This window comes from Chrysemys picta, chromosome 3 (assembly GCF_011386835.1).
Source record: "Chrysemys picta bellii isolate R12L10 chromosome 3, ASM1138683v2, whole genome shotgun sequence".
Classification (NCBI taxonomy): domain Eukaryota; kingdom Metazoa; phylum Chordata; order Testudines; family Emydidae; genus Chrysemys; species Chrysemys picta.
In genome coordinates this window covers 106,830,586-106,849,090 of record NC_088793.1, presented here as the reverse complement: position 1 = coordinate 106,849,090, position 18,505 = coordinate 106,830,586, and the positions used below count along the sequence as shown (strand labels likewise).

The 18,505-nt window shown below is 39.5% G+C and overlaps 1 long non-coding RNA gene across 3 annotated transcripts in view; it reads right to left on the bottom strand.

The window, feature by feature from the left end:
• Window positions 1–18,505, bottom strand: part of LOC103307054 (uncharacterized) — a 388,418-nt gene that overhangs the window by 155,292 nt on the left and 214,621 nt on the right. For all 3 annotated transcript variants that reach the window (XR_010600106.1, XR_010600105.1, XR_006173970.2), the window contains one exon: window positions 12,545–12,670. This is a non-coding gene — a long non-coding RNA (uncharacterized LOC103307054). The remainder of the gene's footprint in view (window positions 1–12,544; window positions 12,671–18,505) is intronic.

Genomic DNA, 18,505 nt, shown 5'->3' with positions numbered 1-18,505 from the left:
AGCTACATTGCTCTGGGGTGTGAAAAATTCACATTCCTGAGAGACATAGTTAAGCCAATCTAAGCCACTATATAGACTCTACTAGGTTGATGGAAGAATTCTTCTGTTGACATAGCTACCAACTCCTGATGGGATGGATTTACTACAGAAATCTACTGGATTTACTATGGAAAAATCACTGCAGCAAGTATCTACACTACAAGTGCTATAGTGGTATAACTCCAGTGCTGCAGCTGTACCACTGCAGGACTAGTAGCGTAAACATAGCCTAACTAATATGTTCTACAAGTCTAGGGCGTGGTCTACACTAGCAATTTATGTCGGTAATCCTATGTCAAGACAAGGCCTCAGCTTCTCTAAAAGCCAACCTGATTGACAAAATGAATGATGACTCAGGAAAAGGAGAACATTGCAGATATATTCTATTGATTATTGGACCAGCAATTGAGCAGCAATGGTTGAAGGGAAGAGTAGGACAATAAGACAGGTAATTTTGAAGGAAATAAGTCCCCAGGACGGGAGGGGAAAAAGAGAGAAGGATCTACAAATGAAAGAAAAGGTAGCATCAAACAGAAAGGAAAAGCCAAGAAGTAGAAAAGGTTGTGCTATCTCATACCCCCAGTTTAAAGATGGCAAGTTGGTATTTAATTCAGGGGCCTGGCAGGGTTTAACTGGGCAAAACTCACTTTTGTTGCATACCTAAATTAACTCACTTTTGTTGCATACCTAAATTAAAATGGGAAGATTTAAAAAAAATAAAAGGAACACCAATTGTTTGAACAAAAGCAGTAGAGTTGCTTTTACATTTTGTATGCACAAAAAGACAAAGTGAGCATGTGAGACAAAGTGGGTGAGGTAATATCTTCTGTTGGACCAACTTCTGCTGGTGAAAGAGACAAGCTTACGGGAGACAAACTACAGCTCTAAAGCTTGTCTCTCTCACCAACAGAAGTTGGTCCAGTAAAAGATATTACCTCCCCCATCTTGTCTCTCTAATATCCTGGGACCAATACAGCAAACACTGCAAACAAAGGAGATCATGTAGCATTTTAAATAAATGAACAAAATAACTAGTGAGTGTATAAACAGAAGAGTCAGGTTTGCAAAGTCAATACAGTAATAGAAACAACAAAAAAATACATGTAGAACAACAAAGAACTACAAAAGACCTCTTGGACAATCTAATTTGGGTATCCAGTTGTCAGATGCATTAAAAAAATTCTTCACCTTGTATTTGTGTGTTAGTGTATATTTTCATCCATCTTTGGTAGCAGTGATGAAAGCTTCTCTCAGTGAATCTTTATAAAACTGATACTGAAATTTGTCTGTCTGAAAATTAACATTGCCTATATCACAACAGTTCTTTGCACCTGTCAGTTTGCTTCCTACATTTGAGAACGTTTCCTCAAGATGCTGGGGGATCCCACAGGTTTCAGTTTGAAAATGGAAGTAACAAATTGCCATAGCTAGAGCACATTAGGTAAAACATTCTCTATTCATCTTGAAAATTCAACACCACTTTTCAGTCAGTCACATCCTTGACAGTGAAGGAGCATGGGAGTGATGGATTTTTCACTGAGGGTATCCACATTTAACTATGTTTTCCACACCAGTAGAATGGCTAGGGAATGGAATGGCAATGGTATTAGATATTTCTTAAGATGGTGGACACCACTCTCCCAAATATTCATTCGCCACACTCTGTAGAATCTCATCACTTTCTCATGTATGTGGAGGGAATACAGAACTGTCAGTTAGCTCCATCTGCCCCTTTTCTGCTTATTTCCAGATGATAATCATGACACACACTTAGGACTAGAGGAAGAGATACATGTTCATCCAGTGTCTCTACCCCAACTCACTCTCCCTTTACTACATACTCAGGGTGAAATCTACTGTGGTGCAGAGGGTCAGCCCAAGGCCTGTGCACCACATGAGGTTTGCCTGCATTAGAAAGCTGTACCACTAACTATTCTGGTATAGCTAAAGTGTCAACCCCCTCACCCATTAACTATACTGACATAGGTAAAGGGGTACAACTTGTGTGTATAGACAAGGCTCAGTTTATGAAATAGTTTTCCAAAGGGCATGATAGAATCACTGTTAATTGAGACCTTTAATTGAGACTTATCTGGATAACGTTTTACAAACTAAACTGTATTGAACAGTTCTGCAGCAGTGGGATGGATTAAATAATAATAAAACCCCATTAGGTTAAATATTATTTGTTATTACAGTAGAGAAAAAAATGCTTCGGTCAAGATTGGACCCTATTCACTCCATTAGGTCTTGTCTACACAAGGAAATTTACCACTATAATTATACCGGTATAACTCCTCTTGTGGACACTCTTATTCCAAAATAAAAACATCCACACAGGGAGTTATACAGATATAACTGGTATAAGAATGATATAAAGATGTAAGTATGCCAGCAAATTTCCCCAGATATATCCCCTTGTATCACCAAAAATAATAATACTTCCTTCAGTGAAGTTTACAGTCCTCTCCTCTCAACACTTGTAGACACTTGTGTGCACTCCCAACCCATCAGTAGTTGTTTATTCAAGCAAAACTTGTTTAATTATTCTAATCTCAAATCAATCCCTTCAACCTGTAGTCCTTTGTGACTTTTTAAGAATCATAACATTTGCTCTGTCTTTCTTGGCTTTGAACGTAGGGCTTCAAAGCAGGTCAGACATGCCAAAAAGCTGTTAAATTTGATCAGCCAGCTAGTGGAGACAAGATGAAGAATTTCTTCCTATGCATTGACCATTCCTGTTGGGGGGAAGGAAATCAGCTTTGTTCATGCAATGATGAGACAGGATTTCTTCTGAAATTTCTCAAATATCTCATCATCCTCTTCCATGTGATTGATAGTATGGTTTTGCCAAAGTTTGTGGAGAAGGAAGAGGCAGCACACAAGGCCACTTGCAATAAGGCATTCTTATTTTCACCCTAAGGGCTGCAATACAGAAGGAAAGCATCCACAGTTCACATTAGTATTGTCATCCCCATCCGCAACCATCTGTTTCAGCTGCAGAGCAGTTTTGTTGCTGTTTGTGGTGCAATGGCACAGCCTTTTCAGCGCTGTCTTCTAAGAGATCTAAGAGGCAGTTAGCCATGCCAGGCCTCCGTGTTAAATAAGTCACCAGTCCACCATTTAGGGAATATTTCTGTATTGCCTTGTTTGGAAGTGTGACTTAAATCTGAAAAACAGTTCATTATTTCTCAGAGTTTTCTCTAACGAGCTAGCACATTATTTACTACACGGAACCTTCATTTCCCTTTTAAATTCACAACCAGGGCATTAATAGCATTATTAATAATATAGATATTCTTACTGGCATTAACAATAATTCTATAAAGTGTTCTTTACCAAGTCTTTTATCCAAGGATTTCAAAGCATGTTATCAACAGTAATTCAGATTCATGATGCCCCTGTGGGGTAGGTAAAGAATATATAGGGAAAAGCAGACACTACTAGGGTAGAATTTTAGAGCCTTTTTACATTGCACATATATGCCACACAACATGTTAGGGCAGGAAGCAAAGAAAAATCCTCTATCCAGGTGCTAATGCAGTGGGAAATTTATAATTTGACCAGGAAATTAAGGTTAATACCCCTATTCTTAATGACTGCAAGTAATAAGGAGTAAATTGTGCAAATCATTAAACTTGAATCAAGGATGCTTTAGAACTTGACTTCAGCCTGGGTTCAGAAACAGGCAATGGGCAGAGCTGGTCAGGAATTTTCCATTCCAATGGAAAAAACCCTGATCACAAAATCAAAATGTCTGTGGATAAATTTCAATTTTGCAAATTCTTTAAATCTATTTTTGTTGGGAAAAATCAAAATGCCAGCTCCTCAGCTACCCACCTTGAAGGCTCTTGTCAAATTCAATTTCTGCCTAAGGGTAGAAAGTGAAATTGCAAGTCTTTAAGACGGGCATTTGGTTCGGCTGAAAAATTCAGTCTCTGTTCTCCTGAAACAAAGTTTCTGGAAATCCATTCCTGTAACAAACGTGTGTCAAGATGGAAATAAACTTTTTCTTTTGGATGGCAGTGAACATTGTAAAGATGCTTTTTGCTGATGCATATAGAGTTTGAACTGCATTAGTTGGGAAAGTTCATCATAGGGCAAGTCACATGGGATTTCGGCTGTGTCTCTAATTAGCTGAACTACCCCAAGTAACATGCAAGGTCATCAGAAGCCATTTTCTCTCAGTTTCTCAGAGAAAGAGAGAGAGAGAGAGGGAATGTGTTCATCTAAGTTCTCTGAACTACACTGAAAAAAATAGAAGGAAAAAAAGATTGTATCCTTTTTGATAATTTATCACACAGAGAATGACTGTTTGTATAAAGAGGGAAGGAGGGGTTTTGTTTCTCTTTTGGCAATTTTTCCATGACATTCTCAGTCGAAGTGGAAGAGATTTATTTTAGTTTGTAGGACACAGACCTCACACCAAAACACTAGAACAGTAGAGGGCTCCGCCTATTAATAATTCTACTAGTCAGTGTTAACCTTATTTTAACTTTTGCTGGTAGCAAAGGCTACAGTTAAGAAGTGTATTGAGACATCTGTTCCCCATTCGTTCACATCCTTAATCTTTCTGAAAATTCTCCCTTTCAGATGAAATTTTCCATGATTGGTCTCAACCCCAGAAGTGGATATTTTCTTGATCGTTGAGCCATATTCATTCACCCATTTTTAAATTTTCAAGAGTTTTAAAAAACGACTGTAAAGATTAAAGCCTTTGGCAATAACTCAAATGGCTCATCTTTATGAGTTGAAAACATTTAGCAGAGCTCATCTAAATTATTTATTCATTAGTTAATCACACACAATGTACTTGGAGCTGCACAATACAGAAAGGAAGATCCTTCCCCAAGGATAGACTAAATAGATAGACAACACATCACACTCAAAGGGCACAGCACAATGGGCGGTTCTATCTTTGAGCATCTCAGATGAGATTCAGGAAAGCCACAGAAGATAGAAGATAATCAGAACATGCATTTTAGCCAAAAGGACAAAAGAAAGGTTGGATTTAAAAAAAAAAATTGTAAAAGAACCAAAGAGAACTAGTGTATTTTAATGGAACAAGCTTGAAGATTTCTATGTGCCACAGCATAGTTAATAAAGTAACTGAGACCGGTAAATACTATACTTGTAAAAGGAACAGATCTTTCTAAAGGTTGGGAGGAGGAGCTGGGGAGATTGGCAACAAAATTGTGCATTAACAAATTTCTATGCATCAGAGCCACTAGGAACTTTACTTGTAATTGTATTTTGTAAAGAAGCTTTAGTCAATTGCCCTCATAGATCCTACTAATAGAAAAAAATGATATCAGTGTCATTAGGTAAACCACATTTGGGTAAAACTGGTTGTGAAATTCTTTTCTAAAATAAACTGTACTGAGAAAACCAAGATAATAGAAGATCTTGAAGGTAAAATTTGCAAGGACCATTTGAAGACATTTAATACTTTAAATAAATCAGGATTTTAAAAAGCTATATGAGATAGTGCTAAATATCTAAAGGGCAGCAATATAGAAGAGGGAAAATAATTATTCACACTGGGTACTAAAAGTTAAAGAGTAAAGGGCTAACATTGAAAAATGATGCATTTACTTTCTGATACGTAAAATTCCAAAAATGCTACAGGCTCTGCTGCTCTCTGAAAATGATATATTTTGTTTAGTCATTAAGAACAACATTTTGATACTAAGACCAGACATGGTAACAGTTTGCATAGGGGGAGGTATTTATAGTACAGTCTGTAAAAGTGATCAAGGAAAGGATAAAAACAGATTTATGGGAAGGGTAGTGCTTTATGCAAAGAGTTAGACTACTGATCCAAAAAGATCTTCCAACACTATCTGGTCTGAATATATGAAAATAAGAGATCTATTAAGGGAAGGGGAAGCGATATTGGAATCAATCATTGAGAGGTAATACTGAGCAGAATGATGACTTCAGTTGAAGTCAATATTAAAATGTATTGATCTGAGAGATAAATATTGACCAAAGTGAAGCCAAAGTCAATATTTAACTTCAGGAACAGTAAATCCTGATAGTAACTATAAAGAGCAGCCAGCATCACCTATGTCTGAAATATATTCTATTATATTTTACAAGGGACTAAAAGCTTTTAAATGAGAATCATTTTCTTGGATTTCGGAAAGCCCCCTGCCTTGCAGACCAATCCAAACTGTATGCACTTTATTTTCCAAAGATCATATAATGATTGGGGTGATCTAGATATTGAGAGAACCAATCCAGGCATTTAAAAGCTGCCTATTTAACTAAAAAACATTTGTGAGCATCTTTTGCAGATTTATGTTAATTATGAAATGCTGCAGCATGTTGGAAGCTGAAGCTATTTAACAGTTTATTGGAAAATCAATTATAAAGTATGTAACGTATCTCCACAATTTTCTGCCTTTTTTTTTATTTTCCCCTCAACACATCAATTGGACCCATAAAAATGTTCATGTACATAACAGTTCCCATTATATTTACAAGTTATTTCAATATATAAACTATCAGATATTGATGCCCATAATTTTGTGCTGGTGGTGTTATTAAAATTTCTTTCAGTTCTGCTACTGAACTGTATGTGATCCGTTTCCTAACCCACTGCCTAAAGTTTTACAATGTTAAATCGAAAAATCTCTCTCTTTTACTCTCTCCCTTCCTCTGTGTCTTTGCTGGTATTAATGAGATGGAGCTGATTGTCACAAGTAAGATAAAAGCAAATTAATAAATACAAATAATTAAGCAAAAAACCCACAGCAGTTAACAGCCTTGAGGCAGCTCTAACAAACAGGTTTTCCCTATAACATTCTGAAGGATTTTTATGTTATTATATTAGAAAGCCATTTGGTTTTAAAACCTGCTGTATATTTATATTTATTTTTCTAAAATCCAAATAACACATTTACAATAAAAGATTATGTGGACAGCCCTGGAGGATACCAATGTTCCTAGTCTAGACTGTAGAACATAAACACAAGGAATGATGTACCACAACTGTATGCAATAAGGCTTTAATTCTATCAGAAGGGGTTTTATGACATTAAGAATCATGACAGTGAACCTCAAATGGTTTATTCATGTCACCACAACCCAAAGATTAAATTAGTTCTGATGTACTTACGCTTAGGATCATGGAATTAGAGATGGAAAACTGTCCTAAATGCCCATTTCCCAGCCAATGCCATACATTTTCTAGTACACAGTCCAGTCTAGTTTTAAATGTCCTAAGCTACTGAGAGACAATGGCCTAGTTTTTCAAAAATTTGGGTAGTTTTAGACACTAATTTTCAGAGTTTGATTTTCAGAAACTCTGAACACTGAAAACTCCATCTGAAGTCAGTGTGTTCAGCACCTCTCGCAAATGAGGCCAAGATGGGTGTCTCAAGTTGGGCACCCAAAATTAGTGGACACTTGTCAATTTTGTATGTGCTATTGCTGTAGTCATGTTGGTCCCAGCATATTAGAGAGACAAGGTGAGTGAAGTAAAATCTTTCAGTGGGCCAACTTCTGAGAGAGACAGGCTTTCAAGCTTACACAGAACTCTTCTTCAGGTCAGTTTTGGCATTTGTATCTAAATTGTTCCCTCTATTTAATTTTGTGTTTCTATCTAAAAAATGCAATCAAATTTGTCTGACAAGATATTCTTTTAATATTCTTGCAGCATATTTCTCATGGCTCTCTCAGCCTCCTGAACGCTAGATGGTAAGTAATTTCTTTAATAATATTTGTTCTGTTGTTTTAAAAGGGGACATGGACGAAAGCTGGGCCATTATTTAATATAATCCAAAATTTCATACTTATTTTCCCTGCTAGCAATGAGTTAAGCACTGACAAACTGTGAGATTGAGTACTTCCTAAAATACTGGAAAAATAACATCAAACTGTATTATAATAGCATCCAGGAAGTCAAGTATTTTGCTCGAGTTAAGCATCTCTAGAGTTATAAACAAAGGTGATAATACTGGGGATTTACCCATTTTTGAGAAGAGAAGAGTCAAGCTCCATTCCTAATCAGAAAAAGGACATTTTAACAGAATCACATTAAAAAGGGATTGCATTGTTACTGCAATTTGGCTTTTGAAAAGTTTACCAACCAATGTAAGATACCAACAAAACAAAACAAATAAAAAACTCTCGAACTTGTGATATTTCTGGGGACAGATAATACACTCTTTGAAAAAGAAACCTTGATATATTTTCTTTCTCAAACCCAAAAAGATTTCATTAAGTGTGGCCATCATCAAGCCTTTGGCTGGATTGTGATGATTCAGTCTCTTTGTTTCCCTCACACAGGATGAAGTCTTTATGCAGTATTGTCTGAATGTTTGCTCAGTTAATCTCCTAGCAATGTGTGATGAACAATCTGCCTATTGACTGTCTCAGCAATTGCTAGGCCCTCCACCCTCACCCCATGTTGAGACTCATCTAGTCTCTGCTGGCTGCTCATTTTCCTTTAAAAGAAGTGCTCTGTCTCTCTTCCCATCCCCCAATTTACAATCCCCACCTCCCTCTGCTATCCCATACCCTTCTCTTCTCCTCTGTCCCTCCCTCTGGAATCTGGAAAATGCTGCCTACATCATAGTCTGTCCTTGGATAATTACTTAGTTCCAGTCACCTTGAGCTCTCATAGCACAGAATGATCTCTCTACTGAGTTTCGTATCTTCATTTTCATACCAAGGAAAACAAACTTAGTATGAACAGGCAAGTTTTGGCAACAGCTGTCATCACATTATCCACAGAGTGCTAGTAATGGATAGTTGGCGGGGGGGGGGGGGGGGGGAATAGTGTAGGAAGCTATACATCACGACTAAAACCCAAGAACTGACCTCAGAGCAGGGCTGTTCACTCACACCAACTCAGAAGAAAAATAGAGAAAGGACCAGATAAAAATCCAAGATGCTACATACTGAAGTTTTGAACTAGCTTAAAATCAAAACCTAGGACCCAATTCTGCAATCAATTCCACTTGGGTACGGGGCTTTGCCTGTGCATAGCCAATTGCAGGATAGGGACCCCTACCATAGGAAAAACCAAAAGTACAATTCAAAATTTCCTTAAGCCTTGGTGTTTTAAATCCAGACCCCAGGAAAGTTTTCAAAAGTACCAGCATGATTTAGGAGCCAAATTCCCATTCTCAAAAGTGACTTAGGCACTAGGACATCTTATTTTGGAACCAAAAAGCACAGTCCAACAAACCAAACCAAACAATTGACAGCAAAATATTCAACACTTTAAAGGATACCAATTATTTTTTTAAAACATGGGTTTGAAAAAATAATTAGCTTTTCCCTGAAGCAGCCTCAGAGCCAGTGGTTCAAACACATATTTCCCTGTGCATATGAACTACAGGTGTAATATCACACTTACTACAAAGTTTCCCTGGTGAACTTGCAAATTTCCTTAGACCAAACTTCATCTCCATGAGCTCAGTTTGAACACATTTTGCATGTATTTCCTTAATTCTTAATGAAATTTGGGTTCAAAATTCATGTTTCATACTCAAAATGTCTCCCATTGGGTTTTAAGACAAGCTTATTTCTCCCATAGAAACATGCTAGTAAAATAAATTCTTATCTTGACAACCTTTGGTTTATCCATTGCACTATTCCACATAGACATAATTAATCACTGAATGCATGTGTGTAAGGGGGTATGAAGCAGAGCTTTGTTTCCTTTTCCAGGGATCTATGATATTGTTTTTCAAAATTTTATTCTTTGCAATGGCTTATGTTTTGAAGTTCTGTAGAACCTTGAACTACAGATATCATGAATCATATTTTCAAAAGAATTCCTGATGCACAAATAATGCCTTTAAAAGGAATACATTCCAGCACTGCTTGATTCTGCCTCACAAAGGTTCAGAAAAGGAAGAAAGAAACTTGTTTTAAAATAAAGGAAAATGCTGGCATTAAAGAAACTGTGCTAATAGAAGGGGTGCGTATAGTATAGCAAGGTTGTATGTCTCCAGCATCTTGTTTACACCTCAGGATCTCAAGTCACACATTCTTAAGAGAAGGATTAATCAAAAGCAAGGAGTTAACTACATGCCTTTAATTAACTTGATCTCAGAAGTTTCCTCCAGTCCACAAAAACAGGAAAGTTGCATATTTTTATGCAGTTCTCTTCTCAAAGTACAGGCAGTAACTCATCCAATTCTGCAAGGTCTTTCCTATTCCTTGTCTCTCCCTCTCCAGTCTAAGGGCACGTCTATACTTACCCGCTGGTTCGGCGGCAAGCCATCGATCCCGGAAGTGCTCGCCGTCGACGCCGGTAATCCTGCTCCGCGAGAGGAGTAGGCGGAGTCGACGGGGGAGCCTGCCTGCCGCGTGTGGACCCACGGTAAGTACCTTTAAGTTAAAACTAAGATACTGAAGTTGCGTATCTTAGTTCGAACTGGGGGCTTAGTGTGGACCAGCCCTAACTTTCACCCTGCTGCCTCCTCAAACACGCACAACACCAAGTCACCGCCAATGCCAATTACCCTACCATTACCCTTGTGCTTACCCTTGCTAGCACAATTCTTACCTGCCCTCAGAGCCTCCCCAAGACCCCTCACTTCCCTCCAACCCGACCCTCTACCCCTTCTCAGAAACACACACACACACCCTATGCCCCATGCTGACAACCACATCGCTGCCAATACAGTAGAGCTGATCATGTTTCACCAAAATGTGCTGTTCTGTCAAAGCATATTTGTTTCCACAAAGCTTTCTTTGGGAGGGTTTTTTGGGAGGGAAAAGCGACCAAGTGGGTGGTTCATGTACTGGCCTGTGATGTAGGGGACCAAGGTTCAAGAGTTGCTCTGCCTGAGACAGAGCAGGTTTTTCATCCCAGATCACTCTGAATGAAGAAGAGCATGGACTTGAACCTGGGTTTGCCATACCCCAACTGTCAGGATACACATCAGCCTCAGAACCCCGCCCATTCCTACCTGCCACCCACCACCACCACCACCAGGCTCAGAAGCCCCCTCTTCTTTTCCCCAGACAAGAACCTCTCCCCACCCAGGTGCTTACTGGAACTAAAGAGAGGAGGAAGAGGCAGAGGATGACTGTGATGGCTACGGAGAGCCTTATGCGGTCTGTTTGTGGGGCTGAACAGAATCTGCCCCTACTCTGTTCCCTACTCCTTTCTTCCTCCCTCCACTGCCTACAGTCTATGGCCTTTACTGGATTTCTTTACTAAGTTAACTGTCAGTTTACTCGAGGTACTTACCACGTTTGATCCAGGTGACTAATATTTGTTCTTTACTATAGGCATCAGCCCCACTAAAAGCCCATTAAAGACAGCAGGTGGTCCTGAATCCTGCAATGCATCACCCACACTACACAGAGCCTACAGTGCAGCTGACAGGTGGGGCATTTTTGGTGGGGCTTAGCCCCATTAACCCCTTAAGAACAGTAGCTGCCCTGGAACACTCATGGCACAGAGGAATGAAGAAGTCTAAGTTCACATGGCCAGATCCTGGACTGCATTAGGGTCTCTCTTTACTTCTCTACCAGTGCAAATGTGCCCCAAAGACAACTTACCTAGCTATCGGAAGTCTAAGGGGATCAGCAAACGGCAGAGAGCCACTGTAGCAGTTCCTGCACTTACTTCCCTGATAGGTCATGAAGATAAAGAGGTAATCTCTGGGGAAAATGAGAAAGTGACTGGGATACCCATGCATCCTTCTGATTTCCCAGCTGCCATAATGGCCTCTTGGGTCCATAGGCAGCCATCTTCAGTTAAAGCAGCCCCAAAGAGAGTACAAAAGTGGCTCAGAATTGCTTCTGCATCTTCCTCTGATCCTCAGCAGCAGCAAACACCCTTAAGCTGTGTCTGAGGAGCTGGCATTTTAACTTCTATTGCTTTCCCCTCAAGGAGCCTGACCAGCTCCCTTCCCCTGACCCACTGTCTCTTCCAGCATCCGTGGAGCCAGAATCCTATGGATTCTCTGCAGTGAGCCTTCCCCATGGTTGAGGGGAGAGGGGGCTGGCATTCCCTCCACCCCCTTCATGACCTCAGTCCCAGATGCAGCAGGAGAACATGGGCCTTGCTTTAATAGTAACACCATGGAGGTGCAGCCTATTTGGTCACATTTATCACTGTACTAATCTAAGGTTTGCTGTCCATAATTAATCAACCTTAGGCAAAATAAATAATCCAGTATTTTTCAATTTCAAAGTGCTTTTCAAACACTAGCTAATTAAAGATCAGGAAATTTCTAAGTTACTTTATAGACACTACTTAAAAATTAAATAAGGACATTTTTGACCATGTGTGTGGGTTTTTTTTAGTTTTCTATTTGTTTTTCTTGTTGTTTTGGTTTGGGTTTTTTACTTTTACTCTACCGGCTACCTGCTAACATAGTAATAATATGGAGATTTCCATGCAGACCAAATATAGCAAAAGAAACAAACACAGTTGATTCTGATCCTGCAAATATGAAACCTTGTAATACTGCTTAATTTTTTTAAAATCCATTTCACACATTTCTTTTAGCTCCTAGTGGCCACATACTTGTTAAAACTTTGCAGACTGAGGACAAGGAAGGGAGAGGAAGAGTTGGTTCCTTTTATGTGGATTGACACCTGTCAATGGCTCAGTGCTTAAATAGCAAGTTCTCATTCTTGTCTGTGTCTCTCTCTGTAATGAAAATAAAGAGAACACAATAAAAATACACTAATAATCCTGAAGCACACCCGATCTTCCATGTAGAAATCATAGTATTTTCTCTCATGAGCTGTAAGCTCTACATAAAAATTAATTGTATCATACAACATTGTGTTAAAGTAACATGAAGAGTTTAACAGACCCACAGAAATTCTGAATTAAAACAAACTCTGTTAACACACTACCCTTGACTCATCTTCTTACATCTTAATCTCTAACCACACATAGGCTCTTTAAAAATAACATTAAAGAACTGAGTGCGACTTAAGAGTGTGCAGCACTCTGCCCACACTATGCAAACATTAAAGTCTGAAACGTTAACTGAATTAAAAAAAAAAAAAGACTCCCATTGATTTCATTCAGCTTTGGATCACAGGTCCTTAGTCTCTGTGTCTCAGCTCACTAGGTGTAAAATGGGAACAGCCTATCACACAGGAATGTTGTGTGAATAAATTCATTACTATTTGTGAAACACTCAGCTACTGCAGTGATGGGCAGGAGAGGTATATTTAGTGATGTAGATTTATTAGCCTTATTCTGATATATAAACCATTCAGGGCAGAAACAATGCTCACTGATTCTCACTCTGCTTGCACTAGTTAGGAGTAATTCCACTGGAGATGGACCACTTTTACACATGAAAGTGAATCAGGCGCCAGCCATCTCTTTCCATGCATCTTTTTAGGCAGTGTAAAAATAATAAATAGGATTTGTTTGAACCCTGCTGAGAGCACTTACAATTGTGTCAAAGGACCCAAGTACAACTTTGTTTCCACTTTGTAGTTTAGACAGGGACTTTAACTATGTTCCAGATGCATTCAAAGGCCTTGGCCTTGTTCATTTGTTTAGCACAGTAACCCTGCCTTGAACAGAGCAGCATTGTAGATGTGTTTACCCAGTTTGGAAAATAATGCCATTAACTAATTTCTGAAACGGTTTTAAAAGCCAGGCTAGCATTAGGGGGAGCAAAAGGCACCACAGCACATATTTTAGCCTTGGCATGATCTGAGGCTCAGCAATACAAAACAAAGCTCTTAGAGTGCTAGTGTTAATGGAGGTTTTCCACTTTGTAGATTGTTTTATTTAAAAGTGGGAGGGGGGATGAAAAAATACAATGAATTTTAACTATTCGACATGCGATGCCTAAAGTTCTCTGTGTACTTTTAACAAAACAGAATTCACATGAATATGTATGTGGACAGACTGAGAACTCACTTGAAGCGGTCACTATCTATTATATAAAAGTGTGTGGCTAGGCCACAGGCAAGACTCCTCCTCTCATGTGCAGATGTCAGAGCTCAATGTCCAGGTTCTGTAGCCAAAGGTTAGCTTCTGTGTTTAGGGAGGCGAGGTTTTGTAAACCACCCTCCAGATGTTGAATTGGGCACTCTTCCACTCCATGAGTCATTGTCTGCAATGCTACCCCCCTTCCCCCGCACACACCCCATCACAGCATGGAGAGGAAGCCAAACCAGTCTGCCATATAGTTGCAGCAACTCTGGATGAGCCAGAGAATAACCCCTGTTGAACCTGATCCAGGATCTATGTTCAAGAGGACAAGGAGGCAGGTGCAGTGATGGAGTCCTGAATTTACATAGCATGTTAGACTCTCTTTCCCACCAGTGTTTCCATGCTATAAGAATGTTGTCGTCGGCTACTTGGTGCTGCCGATCATCCATGAGTGGTAAAGAGCCAGTAGTGTTCTTGTCCAGGAGTGCATGAGCTGCTGTAGCAAAGTGGTGTTGAAAGATCAGACATGCTGTTACAGCCAGTCCACAGGAGTGGGATTCTTCCCCTGAATATGAGCGGACCTTCGAGTTGGGGCGGCAGACCTTCGAGTTGTTCCCTGTCTGAAAATGGGTCAGTCAGTCAGCTGGAGATGTAATAGATTGGTATCATTTGTCATAGCTCTCCAGGCAGACTTAACAGTACTGACATCGCATCAAAGGTCTGGCAGAGCTATGTGTGCTAGCACATATAACCTGGAGGCTGGTGTATAATTCGTGCAGCCACTAATAATGCAAGTGACTGAATTCAGCTCCATGTCAACAAGCTGAATGCAGAGGCTGCACCCCCAGAGCTCAGAACAGCATTCAGCTGGAGCAAACACCAGGCCCAATACAGATGTACAAAAGACTGATGGGTTTGCTCCCCAGGAGGTTCCCAACAGTTTTTGTAACAAGGCAGTACAGGAAGAGAGATTTATTTTCAGGCGAGGCCAGTATGTCAGGCTACAGTCCCAATTATGTGACCCCTGATTGAAATGGCAGTAACCATCCGGTACATGGATCAATATGAGTTGATTGGGGGATGGGGGGCAGATTATCCCACGTCTGCCTACTGTGGGTTCTTGCCCCTTACTCTGAACCATCTGGTATTAGCCACTATCAGAAACAGGATATAGGATTAGATGGACCTCCAGTTTCATCAGCCTGGCAATTCTTATTCATATGCTGGGTGGGTGGTGGTTCTAAGTCTGGAGGAACCAGACTAAGTTTAATAAATTAGATGATACCTGAGTTCTAAAATCAGGTCACCCTGACTATATTATCCTCCCACCACACACTCTCACTTGAATCCCAGCATGATTTTAGCAGCCAATATTCTCGCAAACCAGACAACCAAAGAATAACATTTTATACCAGTTGAGGGCTGAAATTACAAAGTTTCAGATGATGTGCTCTGCAACATTGTCTCTAGTTCTAATAGCTCCAGTGATAATAGTCACTAAAATCAGCTCAGAATAGAAGGCAGTAGGAACATGCAAAGGCAAATGGTTGTAAAAATGGTGTGATTAAAAATTTGATCTGTCACAAACCAAACCACCAGGAATAAAAAATATTACCATGTATTACGGGAAAGCTAGAATTTCCAAGCTTTCCCATGGAGTGTAATGTTAGTTTGTATCCCTGATGATTCACAAGACATCATACCATAAATGGTCACCCGTTGCTCAGAAAACCAAAAATACAGTGCAACTTACCAGATAGGCCAGGGTGCTTTCAACATCCCAAGCATCTGGACCCATTAAGCACTTCCATAACAGCTCTTCAGTTAGATGTCCATTACTCCACATCATATTTTGTCACTATGCACTTTGAGACATACTGATTTAAAAACGTAGCAAAAATATATTATGCAAAAAATACCAGAAGGAGCCTATCCATATTTTTAATTAATGGTTTAAAACATTCCAGAATAGTTACAATATAAATCTGACACCTATGGGAATTCCATAAAAGGAGTTATATGAATGCAAACAGCATATATAAATCCGAAGGCAAAACAAAAAAAAGTTACATTATCTCTTAAATACCCAAGGATATTATATATGTGTAGATAATAATTAGCTGGTTTGTTTGATTTGTTTTGTTTTTCCAAATTTCATATCAAATTGTCAAGAAATAAGAGGAAAATAACTATTAACAAATCCTTCCATTAATGTTTACTAATAATCAGCCAGCTTTGCAAATTCATTCAAACTTTGTCAAGTTTCAGCTGCAAGTGGATTCCTGTAGTTTAATTATCAACCACAGAAAAAATGAAATCTATAAACTCAAAACATGCTTAACTAACAGAGACGCTGTAACATGGCATGAAAAGACTTATTGGGACTGCTGAACCAGTGCCTGAGATTACTCTAGGGTTAGGAATTCTGTGCACATTGTTTAAAAACTCCGCCTGTTAAGTCTCTTTCTTTGTCATGTTAAAAAAAATTAAAAATAGCAAGAAGTATCCCAGCTGGGGATGAAACCTAGAGACCCCATAAGCAATTTAGGTAATTATAGTGTTAGATAAATTGCAGTTAAGCCATTTGGGTTAACTGTATTACAACCAGTAGCAAGACCAACAAAAGGGTGAAAGGGGACAAAATGTGTGTTGACAACACTACTAAAAACCAGGCAGGAACAGCCTTTCAGTGTCAGAGATCTGCTGCTGGCTTCAAGATATTATAGTCCCAAAGTACTTTAAGTCATAGACAGGAATTGGCTAGCTATAGATTATATAATAAAAAAAAACCCAATCAAACAAAAAAATATTCATCTCCCATAAAGGCTGTGATTTCATACTTCAGATACCAGCAAAGGAACTGTATGAATTTGCTTCCCAGATATAGTCTGGAAATAGGTCCATGAAATTACAAAAGAAAGGCATCCTTTACATTTAGACAACGGACCTGTGTTTTCTTTAAATACAGGTGATTTTGTCTATTATATACTTTAATTTTCAACAATTGAGTTATACCATTAATATTCCTGTTTCCCAGGAGAGGTCTTATGAGACCATAAAAGATAAGGTCCAGTCTGTTGTTTGCAGACATTAAAGGTCCTTTTTATTACATATTTCTTAAAGGTAAGGCTTTCCCCATTGTCCTTAGCCAAAGCTTCCTCGCCTTCTCTGTTCTTACTATGTCTTCCATGCATCAGCTGGTGACTGCATATCTGTTATTACTGTATGTACCATGTATAACACCAAACTTTAACTCAGTATCTTTTGTGTGTGTGTGTGTGTGTGTGGGAGGGAGAGAGATTGGTAATGCATTCCCTTTGAGGAAGTATCTAGTGGGGTACTGCAAGGATTGATGTTAAGTCTGGTCTTCTAGGACTAGATCTACAAAAGAATTTGGGTGGCAAAATCCAACATTTCGGCATCACTAAGATCCTCAAAACTCTTGTTCAGCTGCTGCCTAACCCCGTAGGCACCTAAGATTTCCACACCTCTCAGGAGAGTGCCCTAACCATTGGACTATGGGATATTCTGATGTGGGTCTCCCTCAGTCTCTCCTGTTCCACTGCGTATAAACTGAATATTCATTCATCAAGGGGACTGGATCCTGGGTTCCTTGCTCTCGAGCAAGTGCCCTTGCCACTGGGCTACAGAGACATTCTGCCATTCTTTCTGCCCAATGATCCAGCTTCCAGGAGTGAAGCCAGAGACGCAGAAAGCCTGGGCCCTCAGCCTCCCCCCTTAAGCTCCAGGGCCAGACAGTCAGACAGCAAGGTTGCTCGGACTCTGGCCCTGGGGCTGTGTGCGGGGCGGTTGAGTACCTGGGCTGTCTACGTCTCTGACACTGGAATGAGGTGGGGGGTTGGGAGGCAGAGAATCAGGGTGCTCAACCTCAGCAGCCCTCCCAGAAAGCTTTTGTCAATTTCATAGGCAGAAAGTGAAGCTGATAAGAGTCTTTCAGGCCAGCAGCCAGAGAACTGTCCTTTTGATTTTCCCAATAGAAAATTGAAATTCTCCAGCAAAACTAAAATTTTCCCATAGAAAATTATGGCTTTGTGAACAGAACAGGGTTGTTGTTGTTTTTTCTGGGGTGGTGTTTTGTTTTGTTTTTTTTTTTGGTTAGAAAATCATTCTGATAAAAAATCTTCAGCCAGCTCTGAGCGTAACCCTTCTGTACTGCCCATGCAGTAAGTGCCATATTCTGCAGTGGCTGCCAGGATCATCACGGATGTTTGGCTGCCCTCCCTGAAGTCCTGCTGCTTTGGAGGCCCCTAATGTAATATATGACAGTTTGGGGCAATGAAGCAGCTGTTTCTGCACCATCCTTTTATCTAAAGGAATGGAAGCATTGCACTGGTAAATTAATAACTGTGAATACCTATTGGAATTGGGGTAAAGGTAAAATACTGAGTTCACTTTTCATTTTCCTTGTTGGGGACGTATCCTATGAGAGAAGCATCGCTGGGAGAAATTTCATAAAGACCTAATCAAACTAAGAATTGGGGAATGTGATGGAAGATGTAAGTCAGTATAGATAAGTACAGGTTGATGGACATTGCAGTTACAATTTAAACTACTTGT